General features: G+C 40.8%; 1 protein-coding gene and 1 long non-coding RNA gene across 4 annotated transcripts in view; one reads left to right on the plus strand and one right to left on the minus strand.

Annotated features, from left to right (window-relative positions):
- The window catches only part of LOC125453891 (inactive dipeptidyl peptidase 10-like), a 1,598,661-nt gene that overhangs the window by 887,684 nt on the left and 686,339 nt on the right, over window positions 1–24,638 (minus strand). The gene's annotated exons all lie outside the window — the stretch shown is intronic.
- LOC125453892 (uncharacterized) lies at window positions 15–23,823 on the plus strand. Of its 3 annotated transcripts, none has more exons than XR_007247892.2 (7): window positions 15–294; window positions 951–1,294; window positions 9,389–9,475; window positions 13,309–13,446; window positions 19,846–19,983; window positions 20,207–20,289; window positions 22,571–23,823. It is a non-coding gene; the product is annotated as an uncharacterized LOC125453892 (long non-coding RNA). The 3 variants fall into 3 exon arrangements; XR_007247891.2 differs by lacking the exon at window positions 22,571–23,823 and adding an exon at window positions 20,651–22,546; XR_007247893.2 differs by lacking the exon at window positions 20,207–20,289.

The following is a 24,638-nucleotide window of genomic DNA, read 5'->3' on the forward strand; positions in this document are numbered from 1 at the left end:
GCCACTTAGTGATTAGTCAGGTCCTTCCTAGCAACCTCATCTGTCAGTAGGATGCAAGTGCTGCCTCATGCAAATTAGCAGCCTTAATAAATACAGTGACCCACCATGCTGCAATGTGTATTCTGTAATTATGCCGGCTTGTGAGAAATAATGAAACCTTAAAGTAGTGAGTGTATAGAGATAGCTTGCTGCATTAAAATATCAATTAACCGATCTCCATGGAAATACATGGGAGTTGTTAGTTCAGCCTTAGAGGGCAGTCAATATGCTGTGACGAAAGACAAATCAAACCAGGTTTGTTGGATTTTTGAAAACCTACGTTAAAAACGGATGACATAATAAAAAACAAATTTGCATTGATGTATTTGCAATGTTAAATCATGTAAAATTTTAGGATTTTTTGCTTACAAAATAAAGACAAAAGAGCTAGACAATTTCAAATATTTTAAAAGCAAATTAATGTATTTAAAATTGTGAAATGTGTAGACTTGAATATCTACGTAAATAATCATTTTCAAAAGTAATTTATAAGATTAGTTGTACATAATACAAATAAAACATACAGAAGATTCTATTCATATTTTTGTACAGTACTTGATTAAAATAAGCTTAGTGGAGTATCAGTTTATTTCTGCTGCAACAATTTCTCATTTTTGAACAATTGATAAGGTAGAGGGATGTTATTTTCTTCTATGTTGCTTTATTACCTGAACATATGAATAGGACTTCTCCCGTATTTAAAATATGTGGCCTTATGTTAGTTACCACACAAAACAGTTTCGTTATTCAATTTATTATTTGTCTGGGAACAGTGTTAGTAGAAGGAGGTGAATTTAGCGTGATAGTGATATTAGACTTTGGGAAAGGGATATCAGTTTGTTCTCAAAACTGTTGTCTGTTTCAACACTCTCAATTGCAAACTAATCTTGAGCCATGCTTTCTTTATTTAGCACTGGATTTTCATCATGAAGGTGGGCAACAGGAGCTGAGTCTGTTTCCATTAGAAAACAGTCTGAAGTCCGGTTATCCATAACCATTGGATCTTGATTGATACACAGACCGGTTTCCTGTCCAACTAAAGCCATTAAGAATCGGAATGGGTCTGATGATGTGTGGGAATCATTCAGTTCAGTGTGGAAGCCATCACTGAGGTTGTTTTTCACCCTGAAGGAAGAGAACAACAGTTTGTGCTGAAGCTTTCCAGTACATTAGAAGGTAATGAGAATACAGAGGGGAACTCTGGATGTGCTGAAAAATTCAAGACTGGAGGATCCTTGACCACCACAGGCAGGAGGTAACTATCAGTGAAGGGTGGTGTAGTGGCTCAGTGATTAGAACTGCTGCCTCACGGTGCCAGAGAGCCAGGCTCAATTCCAGACTTGGGTGACCATGTGGAGTTTGCACGTTCTCCCCATGTCTATGTGGGTTTCCTCCAGGTGTTCTAGGTTTCTCCCACAGCCTAAAGGTGTGTAAGTTAGTTGGATCAGCCATGCTAAATTGTGCCTTGCATCCAGGGATGTGCCGGCTAAGTACAGTAAATGTGGAGTAATGCGGATAGAGGGGAAGAGTGGTTCTGGGTGGGATGCTGTTTGGAGGGTCGCTACAGACTCAATGGGCTGAATGGCCTCTTTCTGCACTGTCAGAATTCTATGATACATGGACTAGAGAGGCCGGACTGGAGGCCTATGAACAGCAGTGTGCCACAATTTTTGATGCTGGCTCCACTCTTGTTTTTTCATTTATGTAGACAATTTAGACGTGAATGTAGGAGGCATGAGTTGTAAGTTTGCAGACGATACCAAAATTGGTGGTGAACTGGACAGTGAAAAAGGTTATCTAAGAGTAGAATAGGATCTTGTTCAAGTGGGCCAGTGGGCCAAGCATTGGCAGATGGAGTTTAATACAGATAACTGCGAGGTGTTACATTTTGGCAGGACAAACCAGGGCAGGAATGACACAGTTAATGGCAGCATCCCAGGGGATGTTGTCAAACAGAGAGGCCAAGGGATACAGGTTCATAGTTCCTTGAAAGAGGCATCACAGGTAGACACGATGGTGAAAAAAATCATTTGGCTCACTTGCCTCCATTGGTCAGAATACTGAGTACAGGAGTTAAGATGCCATGCTTCTGACGGTATAAGACATTGGTATGGCCTCATTTTGAGTAATGCATACAATTATGGTTGCCCTGTTCAAGGAAGAATGTTATTAAACTGGAGAAGGTGCAAAAAAAAATTTACAAGCATGTTATCAGGGCTGGAGGGTTTGAGTTATAAGGAGCTGCTGGATAGATCATAGATCACAGAATCCCTACTGTGTGGAAACAGGCCCTTCGGCCCAACAAGTCCACACTGAATGTCAGATCCATCCCGCCCAGACCCATCCCCCGTAACCCACCTAATCAACACATCTCTGAACACTATGGGCAATTTGGCGTGGCCAGTCCACCTAATTTACACATCTTTGGACTGTGGGAGGAAACTGGAGCACCCAGAGAAAACTCACGCAGACACAGAGAGAATGTGTAAACTCCCTCAGACAGTCCCCCGAGTGTGGAATTAAACCAGGGCTGTGGCGCTGTGAGGCAGCAGTGCTGACCACTAAGCCTCCATGCCATCCTGGTCTGGGACTTCTTTCTCCCCTGGAGTGGAGGAAACTGAGGGGTGAGCATAGAGAGGTTTATAAAATTATGTGGGCATAGCTAAGGTGAATAAATAAGGTCATTTCTCCAGGTCTAAAACCAAAGGCATGGGTTTAAAGTTAGAGAGGAAATTTTAAAAGGGACCTGAACGCCAACCTTTTCACAGACGGTGATGCATGGCTGGAACAAACTGCCAGCAGAAGTAGTAGGGGTGATTCCAATTAAACATTTAAAAGATATCAGACAGGTACATGGATAGGAGAGATTTAGAGTGATAGAACATAGATAGAACATAGAAACGTACAGCACAATACAGGCTGAATGGCCCACGATGTTGTGCAGTGGAATAATCCGAATCCAAAAATAAAGTAACCTAACCTACATTCCCCTCAATTCACTGTTGTCCATGTACACGTCCAGCAGTCGCTTAAATGTCACTAATGACTCCGCTTCCACGACTACCACTGGCAAACTATTCCATGCGCTCACAACTCTCTGGGTGAAGAACCCCCCTCTGACATCTCCTCTATACCTTCCTCCTAACACCTTAAAACTATGACCCCTCGTGGCAGTCAATCCTGCCCTGGGGAAAAGTCTCTAGCTATTGACTCTATCCATGCCTCTCATTACCTTGTACACCTCAATCAGATCACCTCTCTTCCTCCTTCTCTCCAGAGAGAAGAGTCCGAGCTCAGTCAACCTCGCCTCGTAAGACAAGCCCTCCAGTCCAGGCAGCATCCTGGTAAACCTCCTTTGCACCCTCTCCAAAGCCTCCACATCTTTCCTATAATAGGGCGACCAGAACTGGACACAATATTCCAAGTATGGTCTCACCAGGGTTTCGCAGAGCTGCAGCATAACCTCGCGGCTCTTAAACTCAATCCCTCTGTTAATGAAAGCCAAAACACCATATGCTTTCTTAACAACCTTATGCACCTGGGTGGCAACTTTGAGGGAGCTATGCACTTGAACACCAAGATCCCGCTGTTCCTCCACACTGCTGAGAATCCTGCCTTTAATCCTATATTCAGCATTTAAGTTCAACCTTCCAAAATGCATCACTTCACATTTATCCAGGTGCCATTTCTCAGCCCAGCTCTGCATACTGTCAATGTCTCGCTGAGGCCTGCAATAGCCCTCGATACTATCAACGGCACCTCCAACCTTTGTGTCATCAGCAAACATACTAACCCACCCCTCAACCTCCTCATCGAAGTCATTTATAAAAACTACAAAGAGCAGAGGCCCAAGAACAGAGCCCTGTGGGACACCACTCAGAACTGACCTCCAGGCAGAATACTTACCATCTACAACTACTCTCTGCCTCCTGTCAGACAACCAATTCTCAATCCAGACAGCCAAATCACCCTGTATCCCATACCTCCTGACTTTATGAATAAGCCTACCGTGGGGAACCGTATCAAATGCCTTGCTGAAGTCCATGTACACCACATCCACTGCTCGACCCTTGTCAACCTGTCTCGTGACTTCCTCAAAGAACTCAATAAGATTTGTAAGGCATGACCTGCCCCTCACAAAGCCATGCTGACTCCCTTTAATCACGCTATGCTTTTCCAAATAGTCATAAACCCTATCCCTCAGAATTCTTTCCAAAACCTTGCTAACCACAGACGTAAGACTGACTGGTCTGTAATTTCAAGGGATTTCCCTATTCCCTTTCTTGAAATGAGGAACAAGATTTGCCTCCCTCCAATCCTCCGGTATGACTCCTGTGGAGAGTGAGGAAGCAAAGACCTTGGCCAGCAGCTTAGAAACCTCCTTTCTCGCATCCCTGAGCAACCTAGGATAAATCTGGTCTGGCCCTGGGACTTATCAATCTTAATGTTTGCCAAAATTTCCAGCACATCAACTTCCTCAATCTTGATCTGTTCAAGCCTGTTTTCCTGCTCGTCAAAGGTCTCATTCACAACAAGGTCCCTTTCCTTCGTGAAAACCGAAGCAAAAAACTCATTTCGGGCTTCCCCTATTTGCCCAGACTCCACGCACAAGTTTCCTATGCTATCCCTGATCGGCCCTACCTTAGAACATAGAACATAGAAAAGTACAGCACAGTACAGGCCTTTCGGCCCACGATGTTGTGCCGTGGAATAATCCGAATCCAAAAATAAAATAACCTAATCTACATTCCCCTCAATGTCCAGCAGTCGCTTAAATGTCACTAATGACTCCTCTTCCACGACTACCACTGGCAAACTATTCCATGCGCTCACAACTCTCTGGGTGAAGAACCTCCCTCTGATGTCTCCTCTATACCTTTCTCCTAATACCTTAAAACTATGACCCCTCGTGGCAGTCAATCCTGCCCTGGGGAAAAGTCTCTGGCTACCTTCTCCCTGATCATTCTCTTATTCCTCATGTATGAGTAAAATGCCTTCAGGTTCTCCCTAATCCTTCCTGCCAAGCCTTTCTCGCACCCCGTCCTGGCCATCCTCAGTCCCAATGGGCCAAATGCAGGCAAATAGGACTAGGTTAGTTCAGGAAACCTGGTCAGCATGGATGAGTTGGGCTGAAGGGCCTATTTCCATACATTATGTAACAATAACTGTATCCTTTCTTTTCCATGTGTGAGGAGTACACTGCAGGAATACGAGCGACTGAAATTTGTATCCTTTAGCACTGGTTCTCCGTCGTGTCAAGTTATCTTCACCTCTGCCTGTAGATGCCATTTTCAAGGTCTCTCCTCCTTCATGTGCTCTCATCTCTTTCATCTGGTCTCCTAATGGTCAGGATTCTGACCTGCCTTTCCAAGCTGCAGTTCATCACCCGCAGTGGGATTGCAGTACACATTTCCAGTTACACACTGACTAGTGCTCAGATGGAGTCAAAACAACCAAGCCCAATGTGATGGGCACATGATTCTGGGAGGCTTGTAACTCATGCATTGGCAAAATGTGTAATGTTTTCTCTCTTCCAGCCTATGATAGCCTGGTGAAACTTATCCTTCCAAGGGGTAAACCTTTTGCCTGTGGTTACCTCTCTTCTACTCTCCTTCAGAGACACATACATATCTCCTACATGGAAAGCAGGACAAATTCAATCTAACCAATTATTGGCCCCTCAGTTTACTCTTCATCATCAGCAAAGTGATGGAAGAGAACATTAACTGTGCTATAAAGTAGCATTTGCAAAGGAGAAATCATATTAAATCAAGAATAAAGTAATGAGTAAATTCTGCCAAGGATTTTCGGCCCCTGACCTCATTACAGCCTTGGTACAAAAACAGCTGAACTCCAGAGGTGAGGGGAGAGTGACTGGTCAGGACATCAAGGTAGCATTTAATGCAGAATGGCATCAAGGAGCTCTAGGAACACAAAGGGAATTGGGGTGGGTCATGAGGGGTAGTGTTATTCTGCACTGGCTCGGGTCATATCTAGAAGAAGGAACATGTTTGTGGTTGTTGGAGGTCAGTCAACTCAGCTCCAGGACATCTCTGTAGGAGTTCCTCAGGGTTGTTTCTTAGACCCAAACACTTTCAACTGCTTCATCAAATAACTTGCTCCCATCATAAGGTCAGAGGTGAGGGTGTTCGCCAATGATTGTGCAATGTTCAGCAACAATCACAGTTCCTCAGATCCTGCAGCAATTGTGACCACACACAGCAGGACCCGGACAATATCAAGGCTCAGGCCAATAACAGGAAGTAACATTTGTGCCATACATGCGCCAGGCAAGGACCATCGCCAGTAGGAGAGAATAACCATTGCCTCTCAATGCTCAATAGCATCATTAACTTCCCCAATTATCAACAACTAGTGGATTATATTTGACTAGAAACTGAACTGGACCACCCACACAAATGTTATGGATTCAACAGCATCCTACACCCAGTAAACCATCTACTGACTCACCAGTGCCTGTCCACCATCGACAAGGCAGCAGTCAGATAAATGATGGAATACTCCACACTTGGGTAAGTGCAGATCCAAAAACACTCAAGTTGACATCATCCAGAACAAAGCAGCACACTCAGTTGGCATTCTATTAAGTGGCATGGTGGCTCAGGAGTTAGCGCTGCTGCCTCACAGCACCAGGGACCCGGGTTTGATTCCACCCTGGGGTGACTGTGTGGAGTTTGCACATTCTCCCCATGTCTGCATGGGTTTCCTCCAGGTCCTCCAGTTTCCTCCCATAGTCCAAAGATGTGGGTGGTTTGGCCATGCTAAATTGCCTGTAGTGCCCAGGGATGTTTAGGTTAGATGGTTTAGACAAGAGGAAATGCAGGGTTGGTGGAATGAGTTAGGGTGGGATGATCCTTGGAGGGACGGTGTGGACATGTTTCTGCACAGTAAGGATTCTAATGATAATCACCTTAAATATTCACTGCCTACATCTCTAATACAGTGGCACCAGTGTGAACTACCTACAAGATGCACTGCAATAATTCATCAATGCTCCTAAAGGGGCCCCTTCCAAACGCACAATCTGTCACCCAAGAAGACATAAGCAGCAGATGTATTGGAATATCACCATTTGCAAGTTCCATGCCAGGCCACATACAAACTTGACTTGGAATTATATTATTTTCCCTTCAGTGCTGCTGAGTCAAATTCCTAGAAATGAGTAGTTAACAGGACTGTGGGTGTCCTTTCATTCTAAGCACTGCAATTTTTCAAGAAGGCAACACACTACCACCTTCTCCAGGCAGGTAGGGATGGGCACAAGCAGATCCTATAAATGAGTAAACAAAAATTATGGCCTCCATGACTCACCCCTTCAACTTTTATAACAAGACCTTGATAATCGATTGGCCTCAACTGGAATGTAGGCATTTTAGCAATCTGCACTCCCCAAGCCCTCACAAACATTTCAGGCACGGTGAACAAAAATGAACATCATCGCCATTTTTCTTCTAGTGGACCATTTCCTTTCAGGTGTAATTTTAACAATGAAAATCTTGTCCCTTGTCTCTCACTAATGAACTCAGAAAATATCACTTTCCTTTACCACACTGGGTGATTGATTTGACTCACTTACACCAGCAATGCCTGTAACAGAGTGACATTGCCTGTTTAGCATTGATTCATTGGTGTGGTTCATTCAGGCCTGTGCCTGGTCAATGATGTTGAAATTCATTTCTTATGGGATCTTTTCTAGCAACATTCTGAAAAGAAACATTTTATTCCATGAGCTCAGCCTGGATTTGAACCAGGATTGCAGACTTGAAAGGATAGTGTACAAATTCACCTTTCCATATTAGAATTTTTACCCACTGGGAACATCACTGTATTTTTTTTCCCCCTGTGGTGTATTTTAGACAATAAGCTATTACTGCGACCACCATGTGTTGAGCAGATGCACTACATAGAAAACTTTGATCCATACATACTACAAATAATTATGTGTTTTGAATAAGTTATTGATGTTTATAAAATGTAATAGCTGTTAGTTCCTCACAGCATCCATTCGCTTCCTGGTCTAGGATACTGTGCATGATCAAAGCACTTACATAAATATTTACTTGTTATACATGATATCAACCTACAGTAGCAGCCATGAAAAGAAATGATTCCGAAAGAAAAATAAACAAACAAGCAAGCTGAATCTTCAATTCATAAAATATTCTAGTCAAAAGGGTTTAAAAAACAAAATGATCTGGACCTTCCACAAAGAAGCTATTATCATTGGATTGCCACTCTTCTTCTAATTTTACCTCCATGACTCACCCCTTCAACTTTTATAACAAGATCTTGACAATCTTGATTGACTCAACTGGAATGTAGGCATTTTAGCAACCTGCACTCCCCAAACCCTCACAAAAGTTTCAGGCAAGGCAATCACAACACTGGAATGATGGAGAAGGCTATGGGGATGGAGAGCGGATTCAAGACTCAGGGACACATTTTTAAGGTGAGAAGAGAGAGATTTAAAAAAAGACAAAGGGGGCAAAATCTTTAGAGGATGGTTCACATGTGGAATGAACTCCCCAATGAAGTGGTGGATGTGGGCACAATTACAATGTTTAAATGACATTTGGATCAGTATATGAATAAGAAAAGGTTAGAGTGATATGGGCCAGGAGCAGGCAGATGGGACAAGATTAATTTGGGATTATGTTCAGGCATGGACTGGTTGGACTGAGGGGCCTGTTTCTGTACTATATGACTCTCTAACTGTATGTCCCCTTTTAATGTCACAAGCTGTAGGAAAGTGTACTTAAGTATCCCGTGTGAAAGTTGGTGAATGTGTGAATGGATGAATGAGTGAATGATAAGCCAGTAGGATGGATAGGTGAAAGAGATAAATTTTGTTGCAGGGACTGAGTAGGTGAGGAGTTGGATAGGGTGACAGGTAGCTGGGGAGGGAAGTGAGGGAGGGTCAAGCAGACAGGTGGATGAAGTGGATCTGTAGAACAAGGCAATCAGATTTGGTCAAAAGGGTAGTAAGGTTGGGTGCTGGGAGTGGGTAGTCAGATGGTGGGGGTAGATAGGCTGGGTTAAGGCGAAGAATAGTAACAGCATGTTATGGTCAACAGGGACATTTTGATCAGGTCAGGGATTAGATATGAAGATCAGGGTGGGTAGTTGAGTGTTGAGGATGGGGTCAGATTAGGTTGGGTTAGGGGATAAGAGATGTAATTGGGAAGTTGTGTAATTGGGAGGCTGAAGGTAGAGTTGGTGAGTGGGGTGGGAGGTCATCAGCATGAATGATTTGGGCATAATTGTATATTTTTTTTCCATATGTCAGACTAGGATTTTTTGATCTAAAACTTTCTTTTTCACCATCCAGATTAGTGATTTGGAAATACCCAATATCTATGACTGTACCTCAGACTGCATTTAGAAGATTCAAATTTCTTGGACATTTCCTACACAGGTCAGTGCATCAAGACTTTACATGATTGTGGGGAACATATCGAATCATTCATCCTGTCTCTCTAGTTTGGAGTCCAGAAGGTCTGCACCAATAAAAATGTGAAGAAAAGGGAGAGAAATTAAACAGTTCAATGAAAATACTTAATCATAATTAGTGTGTGAAAGTGTAATTTTAACTCATATAAATACAAACTGATTTAGCAATTAAAAACAATGAGAAAAATTGTGACAACGTTTTTAACATGTGTATCATTCAAATACTTTGAGGATCATTTTATTGACAAATTGCAGTTGCTATACTTAATTTATTAACACATGTCCAGGTCAGTCTAGTCTCGTAATTTGCAGTAAAAAACATTATACTCACAAACATGTTCATTCATTCAGAAACCAAGTGAAGCAATTGGAAGTGAAAAAAATTCAGTACATGTCAGATTTTGATCAGAGGGAACCAAAATCCATATAAACTCATTCAGTATATAACTTTATTTTGGATTAATCCATTAAAAAACAGTGCGGACACAGTGTGCTAATAGAATTTTTTTTTCATTTCTGAAAACTGGGCTCAACGTCAGTTTGGATGGATGGCAAGAAATGGAAAGGTGACTCGGTCTTTCAGCCTTTAAATCAGTGTTGATGTTCGGAGTTGAAAATTAAATGAATTTAGAGGTCATAAGTCATTATGACAAAGTTATGGAGTAGAACTTTTGAGCTTTTGGATGTAGTATGAGAATTTGAAGACAAAACCTCATCCAGTCTATGTACACAATGTATTCTACAGACAGACAAGGTAGGAACAAAATTAGACTAAAATTCTTTTTCATTCTCAGTATCTGAAATCATGGCAGCACAACACGTTGACCTAATATATGAGCTTTTGGACACAATATTTTGATCCCCATTTTGGGTAAGTTGTAAATTGAAGCGACACATTTCAACAGAAAAATCATAATTAGCACTAGTCAGCAGAGAAGACCAACTGATGTTCACTTTGTATCATCTCTTTGATGGTGTTCTTTACTGAATCGCACTCTCTGCCTTTTTCTGCCATAACCCTGGGAATCTTTCCCATTCAAGAATTTATTGACATTCATGTTACAGGCTACTTGTTCAGTTCAATGCAGGTAATATTGGATTTAGTTATAGGAAATGAAGTGAACAATAATTTAAATGAAAGATAACATCAAGGGAACAGCAACCATTTGGTTTGACAGAAGAAAGGACATGCAGAGGAGGTAAAGGTACTTGGTCATAGAATCATACAGCACACAAACTGACCCTTCGATCCAAATCGTCCATGCCAACCAGATCTTGTACCATTTTCCAGCATTTGGCCCATGTTCCTCTTGAAACCCTTCCTATTTGTATACTCATTCAGATGCTTTTTAATTGTACCTGTCTCCACCTCTTTCTTTGACAGCTCGTTCCATAAATGCACCACTCTCTATGTGAAAAAGTTACTCCTCAGGTCTTTTTTAAAATCTTTCCCCTCATCTTAAACCTGTGCCAGAGATAATGGGAACTGCAGATGCTGGAGAATCCAAGATATTAAAATGTGAGGCTGGATGAACACAGCAGGCCAAGCAGCATCTAAGGAGCACAAAAGCTGACGTTTCGGGCCTAGCTCTGATGAAGGGTCTAGGCCCAAAACGTCAGCTTTTGTGCTCCTAAGATGCTGCTTGGCTTGCTGTGTTCATCCAGCTTCACACTTTGTTATCTTAAACCTGTGCCATCTAGTTTTGGACTTTATTGGAAAACAAAACAAATTCCACCAAAAGATGAATTGGGCGAGCAGCAGGCTTGATAATAGAAGTCAGCGGCAGTGATTGGTAAAGCTGCGTGGGGAAAGAGAAGACATGATTGGAGGCAGCAACGGTGTGGAGGATCTAGCAGTCCTACGATATTGACAGTGCTATTTGAGTAGTGGTTGCCTCCAGATAGAGATGTGTATGGACAGGATGGAGGTTCTAGTAGTCGCTACATTAGATTCATGAATTGGAGTGAGGAGAGGTTCTACAGCAAGGTTGGGAGGTGTGTCATATCTTAGAACTTTATGAACGTTCAGTCAAAATCGGACAAGATCTTTTAAATTGGCTGTTGATTCAGGGGGCAATGGTGGCATTTAATGTCACCAAACTAAATATCTGGAGGCTCAGACTAACACTTGAAGGACACAGGTTCAAATGTCAACATGGCAGCTGGTGGAAATTAAATTCAACTGCCAAACCTAGAATTTTAAAAAAACTCATCTCATTGATGGTGAAAATATTGTCAATTATCATAAAAACTCAACTGGTTCACTGATTTCCTTCATGGAAGGAATTCTGCCATCATTAGCTGGTCTGGTCTATATGTGGCTCCAGGTTCCCACAGCAGTGTGGTTTATCCTTAATTGACCTCTGAAATGGCCCAATAAGTCAGTCAGTGCAAAGGCTGTTAAGGATGGATAGAAAATGCTGGACTTGCCAGTGAAATCCAAGTGGAGGTGCTCGGCAAAATGGTCACCGAGTCTACCTTTGTTCTCACTGACGTAGAGAAGACCAGGTGACTATTTTGTTGACCATGTCCACCTGGACCTTAATGGCCAACTTAAGATCCCGATCAGCACCCATTTCAACTCCCCACCCCACTCTCCCTCCGACATATCTGCTCTCGGCCTCCTCCAGTGTTGCAGCAACTCGGAACGCAAATTTGAAGAACGCCTTATCTTCAGCCTGGACAGCCCGGAGGACTCAACATTGAGTACTCCAATTTCAAATAATCTTGCCTCTCAACTTCTGCCTCCCCTTCCAGCCCCACTTCCTCCCTTCCATTCCACCCACTGACCCTCCCTTCCAGCCATCAACCGGATTCATCCCCCTCACGACCAACCAGGTCATACTTACCACCTGCATCCATCTATCACCACCATTCCTCTCCATCCCTTCCCCCTCTTCTTTATCAGCAGCCACCGCTACCCCCACATTCAGTTCTAAAGAAGGGTAATACCTGAAATGTTGACTGCTTCTTTCCTCCAGATGCTGCCTGGCTTGCTGTGTTCTTCCAGCCTCCTGTTTGTCTACTTTGGATTCCAGCATCTACAGTTTTGTTTTGTCAGTGAACTTTAAGGGTTCTTTTAGCTGTTTCTAAGCTGGCACGAAGGTTTAAACTAGGTCCAGCAAATTGTAAAGGTTATGTTCAATTTACAGTTTGGCTTAATTAAGTATAATAAGTAATTAATGTGACTATTAGCACGAGTATGACGACAGGCATTAATTAAAATGAACAATTCATGCAAGTTTGTAACTTGATTACAAACAGGAGATAGTGATTTTTTTATAGATCATGGTTGAGCATGTGCAACATGTTACTTGCAAATGCTATACCATGTTTGGGAGAAACTGAACATCTTGGAGGATCACATATACAGGGAATGCCCCTCACTGCTTGAGTACAAGGTTAGGCTTTCTGAGCTAGAGGGGGTTTTTGGAGTCACAGTGGTGTAAGACAAAGAATGAGTATTTCCTGGACTATATATTTCAGGACATGGCCATCCACAGGCAGTAAAAATTCAGAATGGTAGCTGTGTGACCGTCTGGAAGATTAGGAGCAGGCAGGAGGTGCCATTGTTTGTAAGGTGTGTTCCACTCTCAAAGACATACTTAGCGTTGACGATACTAGGAGTGAAAACAGCTTGAAGGAGTACTGTCTAGTTGATCACATCAATGACTCTGTAGTGAAGGATTGTCAAACCTTAGAACTGCAGTTGTTATTGGACATGCTATAGTTATGATTGTGACATTTCCGTAACCATCTTTATCAGTCCTGAATTGTGCATTACCTTCCTGGTTCTAGGATAAAGGACATCACAAAGAGGCTGCAGAATGTCCTGTGTGGGCATGTGGGAGGCAGGAGCAGAGGGCCATAATTTACAGCACACGTTGGTATCAAAGAGCATTCAGATCTCAATGGAAATTTTCAGGACAGACAAAGGTAAGTAGTAGGGCATTGAAGGTACAAAAGAGAAGCAACACCAATATATGGCACAAAGGCACATAGACTCTATGAAGCTTGGGGTTCCAAAGTGAGAAACACATGGAAATCGTGCACCCTTCAATATACTGTTTACTGTGGTGGTGTGGACTTGTTAAACCCAAAAATAAATACTTACTTGGAGAGTCTGTGGTTACTGGAATATAGCCTAGACAGGAACATTTTGATAGGAAAGTGCTCAAGGTTTTGACAACTTCAGGCACTGCTTTTACATGCTTTGCCCTCAAATACAAGTTGACCAGAATATCAACTAGCATTATTCAAGTGCTGAAAGAGCAATCCTACAACTAACAAATCAGAAAAAAAAAAGCTTTGCAGTCCTGCCATAGCAAGTTGTGAATGGTGGCCATAAATTGGTGCAACTCCAGCCAACACTATTGAAGAAGAAATTGACATCATCATTATGTGGGCACATATCAATGGAACTGGAGCCAGAAGCAGTACACATATTGTTATAGCTGTCCTTCACCAGCCATTTCCCTCACTGCCAGTCTCACCAACTTGCTAGCCACACGTTAGCCATTGCATTAGCCCCTAACCCCCACCTCCCCCAACAGGTTATGCCTCTTGCTGCTCACCTTTGTTTCATAGCTTGTTTCTTCCTTTAAGGAGTGACAAAGCAAATAAGGTGGAGCTGGATGCATCAGGAGTTATTTCTGAATGCTCCATTGAGACAATGGCTTTGCAATTCATGCCAGCGGCATCAGGCTGCTACGTGAAATAAGCTAAGAATAAAATGTGAAGCCAGTACTGAAATCCTGAAGCAATGCTTGAAATGGCATCAAATGCATTGCAAATATACGGGCTGCGGTGTGCCCCCGCAGTTGTGGAGGTGACAACTGCAGCAGAGAAGTAAGCTTCGAACTGAACATAGAACATAGAACAGTACAGCACAGGAACAGATGCTTCGGCCCACCTTTTCTGTGCCAGAGTCTCCTTCTCTTCCTTGCCTGTTCAGGTGTCTTTCGAAATGCCTGTTAAATTTTGCTGTTGTCTTTACTTCTACCACCTCCCCTGGATTCACATTCCAGGCACCTACCACACCCTGAATGAAAATGTTTTCTTGTACATCTCCTTTAAACATCTCCTCTCTCACCTTAAAATGATGCATTCCAGTCTTTGACATTTCTAACCTGGGAAAAAGACTCCCGCTGCCCACCTTATCCATGCTTCCCATAATTTTATATTCTTTTATCAGGTCACCCGTCAGCCTCTGATACTCTAGTGAAAACAATCCATGTTTGTCCAACTTCTCCTTAAAGCTAATATGCTTCAAGCCAGGCACCATCCTGGCCAACCTCTTAAGTGCCCTCTGCAAAGCCTGCTTCCTTTAGTATGATGATGAAGCGGTCAACCTTCTCTCCTCCAAAGAAAACAAAGCAAACTTATCCAGCCTCCTTTCATAGCTGAATTGTTACATCCCAGGCAACATCCAGGTGAATCTAATCTGCACCCCCTCCAGTGCAAGCACAATCTTCTGATAGTGCAGTGACCAGAACTGCACAAGGTACCCCAGTTCCAACATGACCTCATGACTCTTATAATCAATGCCATGGCTGACATAGGAGAGTATCCCACATACCTCCATAACAACACTCTTAACCTGGAGCAGAAGTCTCCAAAAGTGTCACCATCCTTAACATAGAGGAAGCCGAGTGTACCAATGCAAGAGACAAGGCTGAAGCAGCTGCAGCCATCTTCTGCCAAAGGTGCTGAGTAGATGATCCGACTCGCACTTCTCTCGACAACTCCAACATTGCAGATCTTTTGCCAATTTGACTCAATCCACGTAATATCAAGAGATGGCTGAAGGTATTTTATCCTTCCAAGATATAAGCCTCAACAACATTTCAGAAATACTAAGGATGATGTGCTCCAGAACTTGTCATGCCCCCACCCAAGCTCTTGAGCACAGCTGCAAAACCTGTATTTACATACCAATGTGAAAAATTAACCAGAAATAAAATGTGTGATGATTCCAACCCAGGCAAATACTTTCCCATCTGTCTATACTCCACCATTTGCAAAATGATGGAACACATTGTCAAAATGCTATCAAGTGGCACTTGAACAGAAATAATCTGTTAAATAATTCTCAGTTTGGATTCCGTCAGGGACACTCATCATCATCCCATTACAACCTTGGTCTAAAATTTGAAAAAAGAGCTGCTGTCTAAAGGTGAGATGACAGTGAGTGTCCTTGATAGGAAGGCAGCACTGCACTAAGTGAACTATAGAGGAGTACCATTAAAAGTGAAGTCGACAGATATTGAGGGAGACTCTCCACTGGTTGGAATTATGTTTAGAACCAAGGAAATTAGCTTGTTTGTTGGAAGACAACCATCTTAGTTCTCTGACATTGTTGCAAGTATTTCTCAGGGTCCTTTCCTGGGACAACCATCTCCAGCTGCTTTATCAATGGCTTTCCCTCTATTTCAACATCAAAGTAGAGATGTTTGAAATACTGAAGCCATCTTTGGCAAATTACAGAAATGCTTCGACAACATGTCAGCTTCGGCTGATAAGTAAGGAACAACATTCTCACCAAACAAATGCCAGTTAGTGACTCTCTTCAACAAGAAAATACGCACTATTGTCACGTAATAATCAATGGCACTACTGACTCTGAATCACCCACTATCACTACCACTAGGTCTTTTTTCCAGAGTGGAGAATTCCGAAAACTGGAGTGCATATACTTAGCCTGAGAGACCAAAGATTCAAATAAATCTGAGAGGGCAATTTGTTCACACAGAGCGTGGTGTGTTTACGGAATGAGTTGCTGGAGGATGAGATAGAGGCAAATACAGTCACAACATTTAAAAGACATTTGGACAGTTACATGGATAAGAAAAGTGTAGAGGCATATGGGCCAAATGCAGGCAAATGGACCTAGTTTGGTTTAGAAAAGCTGGTCAGCAAGGTCCTATTTCCGTACAGTATGACTCTGTCCTTTGACAACATTTTGGGTGTTACCATTGACCAGAAATGATACCTACCGAGCTGCGTATGCAAGCAATTCAATTCATGCATCTCTGAAACCTGCCTTGTATTTGCAAAGTGTAAGTCAGAGGTCAGACATAGAATACTCCCCCCTTATCTGAATTAGTGCAACACAACAACTTTCAAGAAGCTTGACACCATACAGGGCCAAGAGACTGCTTGATTGGCACTGCATCCACTGCCCTAATTTTCAGTCCCTCTACAGTGACAAACCTACAAGAAGCATGGTGGTGAATTAACCAAGTCTCTTTTCAAAACCATAACCTCTGCCACCCAGAAAGACAAAGCAACATTTTCATGCGATCACCACAAGTTCCCCACCAAGCCACTCAGCTTCTTGACTTGCAGCTATTTTTTGGCAGTAATTCGCTGTCACAAGGTCAAGTTCTGGAGCATATCTAACAGCAGTTGTGGATTTGCCCACATGACAGGGGTTGCAATAATTTAAGAAAGCTACCACAGCCTTTTTAAGGTAATTGTGAATGGGCACAAATGTTGGACGAGCTAGTGACATGCACATCATGAGAAAGCATCAGGATGGAGTCAATAATTTACATAACTGTGTTTATATTCCCTTGCTTTTGGAACCAAAATATTAACTCTGATTCTGTCTCCAAGGATGTTGCCAGACCACCTCAGATTTTTCAGCAATTTCTATTTTTGTTTCCAGCAACTGCAGTTCTTTGGGTTCTTTTTACTCCTTTGATATTCCTGATGTGCTTCACCAGCAATCTAGAATGCATAACATAGTAGGAGCTGAGCTCAGAGATAATGGAAACTGCAGATGCTGAAGAATCCGAGATAACAAACTGTGGAGCTGGATGAGCACAGCAGGCCAAGCAGCACCTTAGGAGCACAAAAGCTGATGTTTCGGGTCTAGGCCCTTCATCAGAAAAGGGGAATGGGGAGACGATTCTGAAATAAATAAGGAGAGGGGGAGGCAGACCGAAGATGGATGGAGGAGAAGATAGGTGGAGAGGAGAGTTGGGGAGGTACGGAGGAGATAGGTCAGTCTGGGGAGGCTGGACAGGTCAAGGGGGCAGGATGAGGTTAGTAGGTAGGAAATGGAGGTGCAGCTTGAGGTGGGAGGAGGGGATAGGTGAGCTCAGTAATTTTTAAGGAAAGAGAGATAACAGTGCTTCTGAAAGGAAGCAGGAAGAAACAGAATTTAGAGAGGGGGAACCATTTATAATGTTCAACTGTATTAGAGCCATGAAATAAAGGAAAGACACTGAGCATCATGGACTCAGGTGCAAGAGATCTGTGAGGAAATTTTGGCCTGCTGTACAAAGGATAGCTGATACAATGGTGCCAAGGAAATAATTAAGCTCATCAGTTGGGGTTGAAAGGAATGGGAGGACAGTCTTCAGGTGATGGTAAGAATATTTGCAGTCAAGAAGATCAGAAGGATTTAGTTCCTTCATCAGATAAGCCTTGGTGTGGTCAGGCCAGAGTTGCACTTGTGCTGGAAGAATTATGCACACTTAGATTTAGTGAGGGATGTGGATAGAAAGTGATATAAGGAAGTGTTCAGATACAGCATTAATTAGCATATATAGCATCTGTGTTGTAAGGGCATACAGGATGTCAAGGCCAGGAGTAGGTCATGAATATACATTGAGTGGTTGGCAGGGAGAGATCATGAAGGGCATTGAACTCAGATGAGGGAGAGCGGGACAAATTGAGAGAGATATTGAAATCACTAAAGATTACTGCCTCAGGGCAGAGGTGGAGGATGGAAAACAATAATAATAGCTTGTTATAAAAATATTATGATAGGTGGGTGGCCAGTTCACAATGAGGAGATACAGCATGGAACCAAATGGTAAGCTTTAGAAATATTAGAAGAACGCAAAGTTGTAGGGGATCAAATATATAAGGGTTTAAATTTGGAAATTATCCCTATAGGAACTTTTTTTTAAATTGGCAAATTTATTAATTAAGAGGACACAGTATAATTGCAATTATTAGTTAGGCTGCAGTTAGAATACAATGTACTTACATTATGAAGAATTTGAAAGCCATGTGGAGGTTACAAGAGATACATAAAGATGATTTACATGATGAGAGATTTTAATTAAGAAGAAAAGTGCAGGGGTGCTTTTAGCAGACAAGACAATTAAGAGGTGTTTAATGTCAGAAAAAATGTTTGATCAAGGAAATAAGACTCACTGATTTAGTAACTAAAAGTATCACAAACAAACCTATAATGTCAATAGAGGAAGGCCTTTGTTTTTGCATAAATGATGATTTAGATCTAGAGTGACCAATGAAAAGTAGTAATGGAAGCAGAATCTATAGCACAGCTTTTAAAAGGGGCCATGGATAATTTCTGCAAAGGAAATATTTCAAAGGATATAATCAAAGACAGCGGAATGGGACTAAGTGAAGGACTTCTACACTGAATCTGCTAAGCAGGATGAGCTTAATAGCCTCTTTCTGCACTCAGCAATTTTATGATTTGATAATCCTAAATTCCTCTTGACATAATTACAGTAAAAGTTAAAATGAACCTAATAGATTAAGTTATAAATCAAGTCCTTGCAAAATTAATAAAATTCATTTTTGAGCAAGCCATCAAATGTTTTATATTCCATCATTACAAAAGCTATTAATTAACACTTCAACCTAGGAAGAACAGGCCCTAAATTTAGATTTTGAAAAGCTACAGCTTGCTTCCTTATTTTTCACACAATCTGCCATTGCCATGTAGGAAGTTAGGACGATAAGAAATGGAGTAGGCCTTTAAGCCATTTGAAACTTAGGTGAACGTAGATTTGAACATCAATTCACTACTGCATTTACAACATATTGCACAATTCTTCTGTATGAAAAGTAAATTTCCATCTTTAAAAAATATCAATTGTGTCATTCCCCGGGTAGACTTAAAAGATCTTACAAAGTTTAGTCTTTGTTTTAAGAAAAGGTCTATACAAGAGTTTTAAGATGGCTGCAGCATACATTGTGATTTTTGGCGTTTGAACTGCATATAATAGATTCTGTGACTGAAACTCGATTGAGTATGGGTCTGAGTGAAATTAATCTCATAGCCATTTGTGCATTTTACAAACCTCTTTATTTAAGGATAGACTGTCAACAAAAATAACTAATGACAAGATGAGAAGAATTGCGGATCCTGTAAATCAGAAACAAAATCATAAATTGCTGAAAAATCTCAGCAGTCCTGACAGCATCAGTTCCGAGGAAGGGTCACTGGTCCTGAAATGTTAACTCCAGTTTGGCTTCATAGATGCTGTCATACCTGCTGACATTTTCCAACAATTTCTGTATTTGTAACTAACTTACTGGTTACCTTGTCTTTCTGTTTCACTACAGACAAAACTGAAACTCAATGGGTGTTAGACAAATGTGAAATGGATTCCATTGAGCTGCATTGAGCTGTGATAGTCTCTTGTCAAAACAAGAATACCTTGGCTGTCTAAAGCTTTAAAGATATGAAAAACCAGAACACAGGTATGTATTGACCTAATGCTGAATACGTAACAAGATCAGATGGATGAGATACACATTTTTCTTTGCTTTTTAAACAGAAACAAACCACTCTGCAGAACCAACTGCAGGCAACCAATCAGCATGGCAATAAGGCTACAACTTCAAGTTTACTTGATAACTAACCTGTTTTAAATTTAACAACCAAAATGCTTCACAACTTAATAAGAATTTTCTCTTTATCAAGATTTTCATTCCAGCCTAGAGATTAATTTATTCAAGAATTTATAGGCCTGCTGCAAAAAAAGAGACCTGGACATTTCAAAGAATGTAAGCATGTTTGTTTCTTATCTGTGTATAATCTTTATGTAGTCATCAGCATGGAACACACATTGCATTTTCAACCACAAGTCTACGATAAAACATAAAATTACTTTATTTTTAAAATTTACGAAACCCAAACATCTACTATGTTTCTCATATCCTAATGGTGTTTCCATTCTTCCCATGTGTGGTATTACTCACCTCTAGAGCAGGTGGGACTTGAATCTGGGCCTCTTAGCTCAGAGGTAGGAACATTACCACTCCACCACACAAGCTTTATGAATAGATGACAATGTTTTAATTGTAATCTACAACAGATGTGTCTTTCAGTAAAATACTTAATTGAATCATATCTATTCTTTCACAGAAATCTGACACTATCTCACTGCCCGATTCAAATATCAAGATCATGGCAATTATAAATCTCATATCAAGACACTTAAAACAGATATTATCCACCTTTCAAGAGTATTTAGGCCTATTCTTTCAATTTGGTATGTTAAGGTCCTTGGAACAGCCAATATGGTGACTCTTTGAACTGAACATTAAGTTCAAATGGCCCTGCTTTGTTTTGGCTTCACTCCTGGATGATTCGTGTCCTGGGCTCTGATTCTCTGCCAATAATAGTTGGATCTGTTGTAAATGGAACTTCCTTGCCTGAGTCCTTCCTCCCATTTTAAAGGATTTGTGGAAATTCAGTCCTGAATGTCTTCAGTAACAACCAAAATATAGTTGTATGAATCTGAAAAAAGGAGCTTTTAAACAGTTCTTTGTATCCTTTGTTAATGGCAAGTTTAAGCAAGTGCAGAAAATCCTTGAAATCCTGCAAGAATAAGACAAAGGTGCAGATATTTAATGTGCAAACAGAAATCAGTCGCTCATTAATTGGTTAAGTATGAATATAAGTTGCAAATTTGTATTCAAGATGCAGCTAAACTTGATAACTCTAGCTAATTAATTGGCCCTGTGAGGTTTGTTTAACGTCTGTCTTATATCCTGTCAGCCATGTTTCAGCTGTTCACTTACAGCTCACTCCAACTAAAATTGTATATCTATACATCTTTGACTATTTTCCTGCACACAACCAATTCAAAGCTAGTATGAAATATAGATTTTCTGTGTCACAAATAAAACTAACAATTAAATTGACAGAAAATTTTACTATTTTTTAGAGTCTATTATTATAGCAAATTTAGATGAATTTGTGCAAAATACACACGTACCAGAATATACTAATACATACCAACACGGGTATATTTTTATAAAAGAAAACTGTAGGCCTTAGAAAATATTCTGATTTTAAATGCCAACAGTAAAATGATGGCGCATTTAGGAAAGTGAGTTTGCCAAGGATCACATCTAAGCACTTAAGTTCAGCAAGTTGCAGGAGTTATAATATTTTAATAATGCCCCTATGAGGTGGTACCCAATTCGATGCAGGCATGCTGAAAAACATTTAAACCGCAAGTCAAAATCTGTACCAATTTATTTCTGACTACCTAATTACTACTCCTTGCAAACTAGAGATAAGCCATAACTTCAGTGATTATGTCCTTGCCTCAATATAAGAATAACATTTCCCACTGGAGAATGAACTGAAATAAAAAGAAAAATGTTTTTCAAGTATGATTCATTTAATTCACTCATTGTTTGTTGAAGGATCAGATTGGGTCACTTTAATTGGTCATCAATTCCAACTGAAAATAACTTCTATGTGCGTGACTTTTGTATTACAAATATGAGGCAGATGTGCAATGCTCCCAGTTTTAGCTAATTGACAAAATGTGAAGCTTTCATCCTTAGGAAATATCAGTCTAAATTAATAGCAAAACATGAATACAGGTGATGTAAAGAATGCTTATGGTTGTCCAAAGCGGACAAATCTATGATTGAATATGTGGTAATTTAGGACATGAAAAATTGCTCCCAACAGCCAGTAGTTTCAATGTGAATGAAAATAAATCAGGAAGAACTACATCATGACTTCTCCAACTGATGCCTGAACCATACAATCAAATATGATTCTTGAAATGTAGTGATTGTATATTATGATAGATACATGTGATCATATAGTGACAGCCTCATTAATGGTAGGACTACAATGGCATGCTTTTCAGAAGGGAATCATTCGCGTATTTTTGTAAAACACATCAATGTGGCCAAGTATTATTTTCTGCTGTCTTGAGGTCCTATTGCAACAATTGTTTGAATGTGTTAACTCAAAAAGTGAGAGTTTTTTTTGAACTTTTTTTTGCCTTATTTATCAATTAAAAACATTCTTTGATAGAGTGAAGATAAACTGGAAACAAATGAAACTCTTGACAAGAACTGCAATGACTGGCAACCTTGTTGGATGTAAAAATGCTGTTGGACATATTTACTAGTATCAACAAACAACAGTTGGAAATACTTTGAAAATATGGACCTGATTAAGTGTAGGCAGTGGTTACCAAAACAAAAGGACTGGGTTAGTTTTTATTCTCCAATGGAGTTTGTTGTCATTGGATTGACTGCATTACATAATTCCACTTTAACTGTAAAAATCATTTGTGTGCATGATTGAACAGACATTTAAAGAAATCATTAAAAAAATCTGTTCTTAGAAATTCTGCAATCAAAAGTTAATAATGCTTCCAGCAATGTGTACATATGATTTATCTTTTATCCCTAATTTATTTGCACTTACAGTTATCCAGAAGCTGATCTGTCCAAACCAGGTCAAGGCTATGGCTATAAGAGTTGGATACTTTGATGAGAGGCTGACCTCCTGCAACATAAATTATGCTCTGCTACATATATGATTCAAGTCAGGAGTACAGTAAGATGTGTATCTGGCTGAGTGAAGCTTTATCGACACTCACTGATCTTGATGGTGCTCGGATCAGAGTAGCCCACTTGATTAGCAGCTTTGCAACTAATTTAAATATCCTATCACTTTCATTGTTTTACTGGTGATGGCAATATGTATTATCTGAAGGAGGTACTAAATGACTCAAACATATTTCAACAGCAGCTTTCAGACTCATGACCATAATCATCAAAAAGACAAGAGTAACGCCAGTACATAGGCAGTTGCAGTGAGCAATTGGAAAGGCGAATGGCATATTAGCCCACATTGCAAAAGAATTTGAGTTAAGAGGAAGGATACCTTACTGCAGTTACATAGGCCTTGAGGAGACTATATCTGGAGTTTTGTATACAGTTTTGTTCTGTTACGTAAGAAAGGATATACATGTCATAAAGGGATTGCAACAAGAAGTTCATGAGGCTAATAATGGGGATGGCAGGATTTACCTACGAAGAGAGACTACTTCAACTAGGCCTGTATTCACTAGAATTTAGAAGGATCAGAGGAGATCTAATTGAAATGTACAAAGTTTAACAGAGCTGGACAGACAAGATGTGGAAAGGATGTTTTCCCTGGTTGGGGAGCCCAGAACCAGGGGACACGTTACACGATAAACCATTTAGGGCTGAGATGATGAAAAATGTTTCCACAGAAAGGGTAGTAAACCTGTGGAATTGTTTGCCACAAAAGTCTGGAAGCTAAGTCACTGAATTTGTTCAAGAAGAAATTGATCAATATTTAAATGATCAAGGCATCAAGAGGAATGAAAACCATGATGTGGAGGTGCCGATGTTAGATGGGGATGGACAAGGTCAGAAGTCACATGACACCAAGTTAATAGCCCAACAGTTTATTTGAAATAACTTCCGGAGCGCTGCTTTTTCATCAGGTGAAGTGAAGAGAAACACATAGGCACAGAATTTATAGGCAGTGCGATCAAAAGATAGTACAAATGGTGTGAGTGAAGTGTCTACAGGCTGAATAACAAATCTCTGTGGGTGATTTAAAGTGCTGGACAGTGTGATAAGGTGTCAATAGTTGAATAGTGAATAAAGGGATGACCTATGATCCTATTAAGCGAAGCAAGGAGATAATTACAAACAGTTAAAAATAAGACGGTGCTGGAGACAAACCAGATGGCTGGATAACATGGCATGCTGCTGAGGGTCTGACCAAAGTAACAAATAATCCAAACCCGTACAAATGTATTAAGGTTGACAGGTCATAACAAGTTATCGAGGTGATGGTATCAAAACAAGACAGGAAGGAAGATTTTACAAATATTCCTGCTTACTTCTCATATTTCCCTCCCAATTAGGGAACATTTCAGAGGTCAAGGATATTCAGCATCCAATCTTTGGGTAAGCATCCTCCAAGGAATCCTTCAAGACACATAATAATGAAGAATCGCTGAGCACAAACTGATAGCCAAGTTGCATACCCATGTATGGTAGGGTCGAGCAGTATGGTTGGGTTACATATAGTGCAACATGAACCTAATATCACA

The sequence above is a fragment of the Stegostoma tigrinum genome, chromosome 7, assembly GCF_030684315.1.
Source record: "Stegostoma tigrinum isolate sSteTig4 chromosome 7, sSteTig4.hap1, whole genome shotgun sequence".
Lineage (NCBI taxonomy): Eukaryota > Metazoa > Chordata > Chondrichthyes > Orectolobiformes > Stegostomatidae > Stegostoma > Stegostoma tigrinum.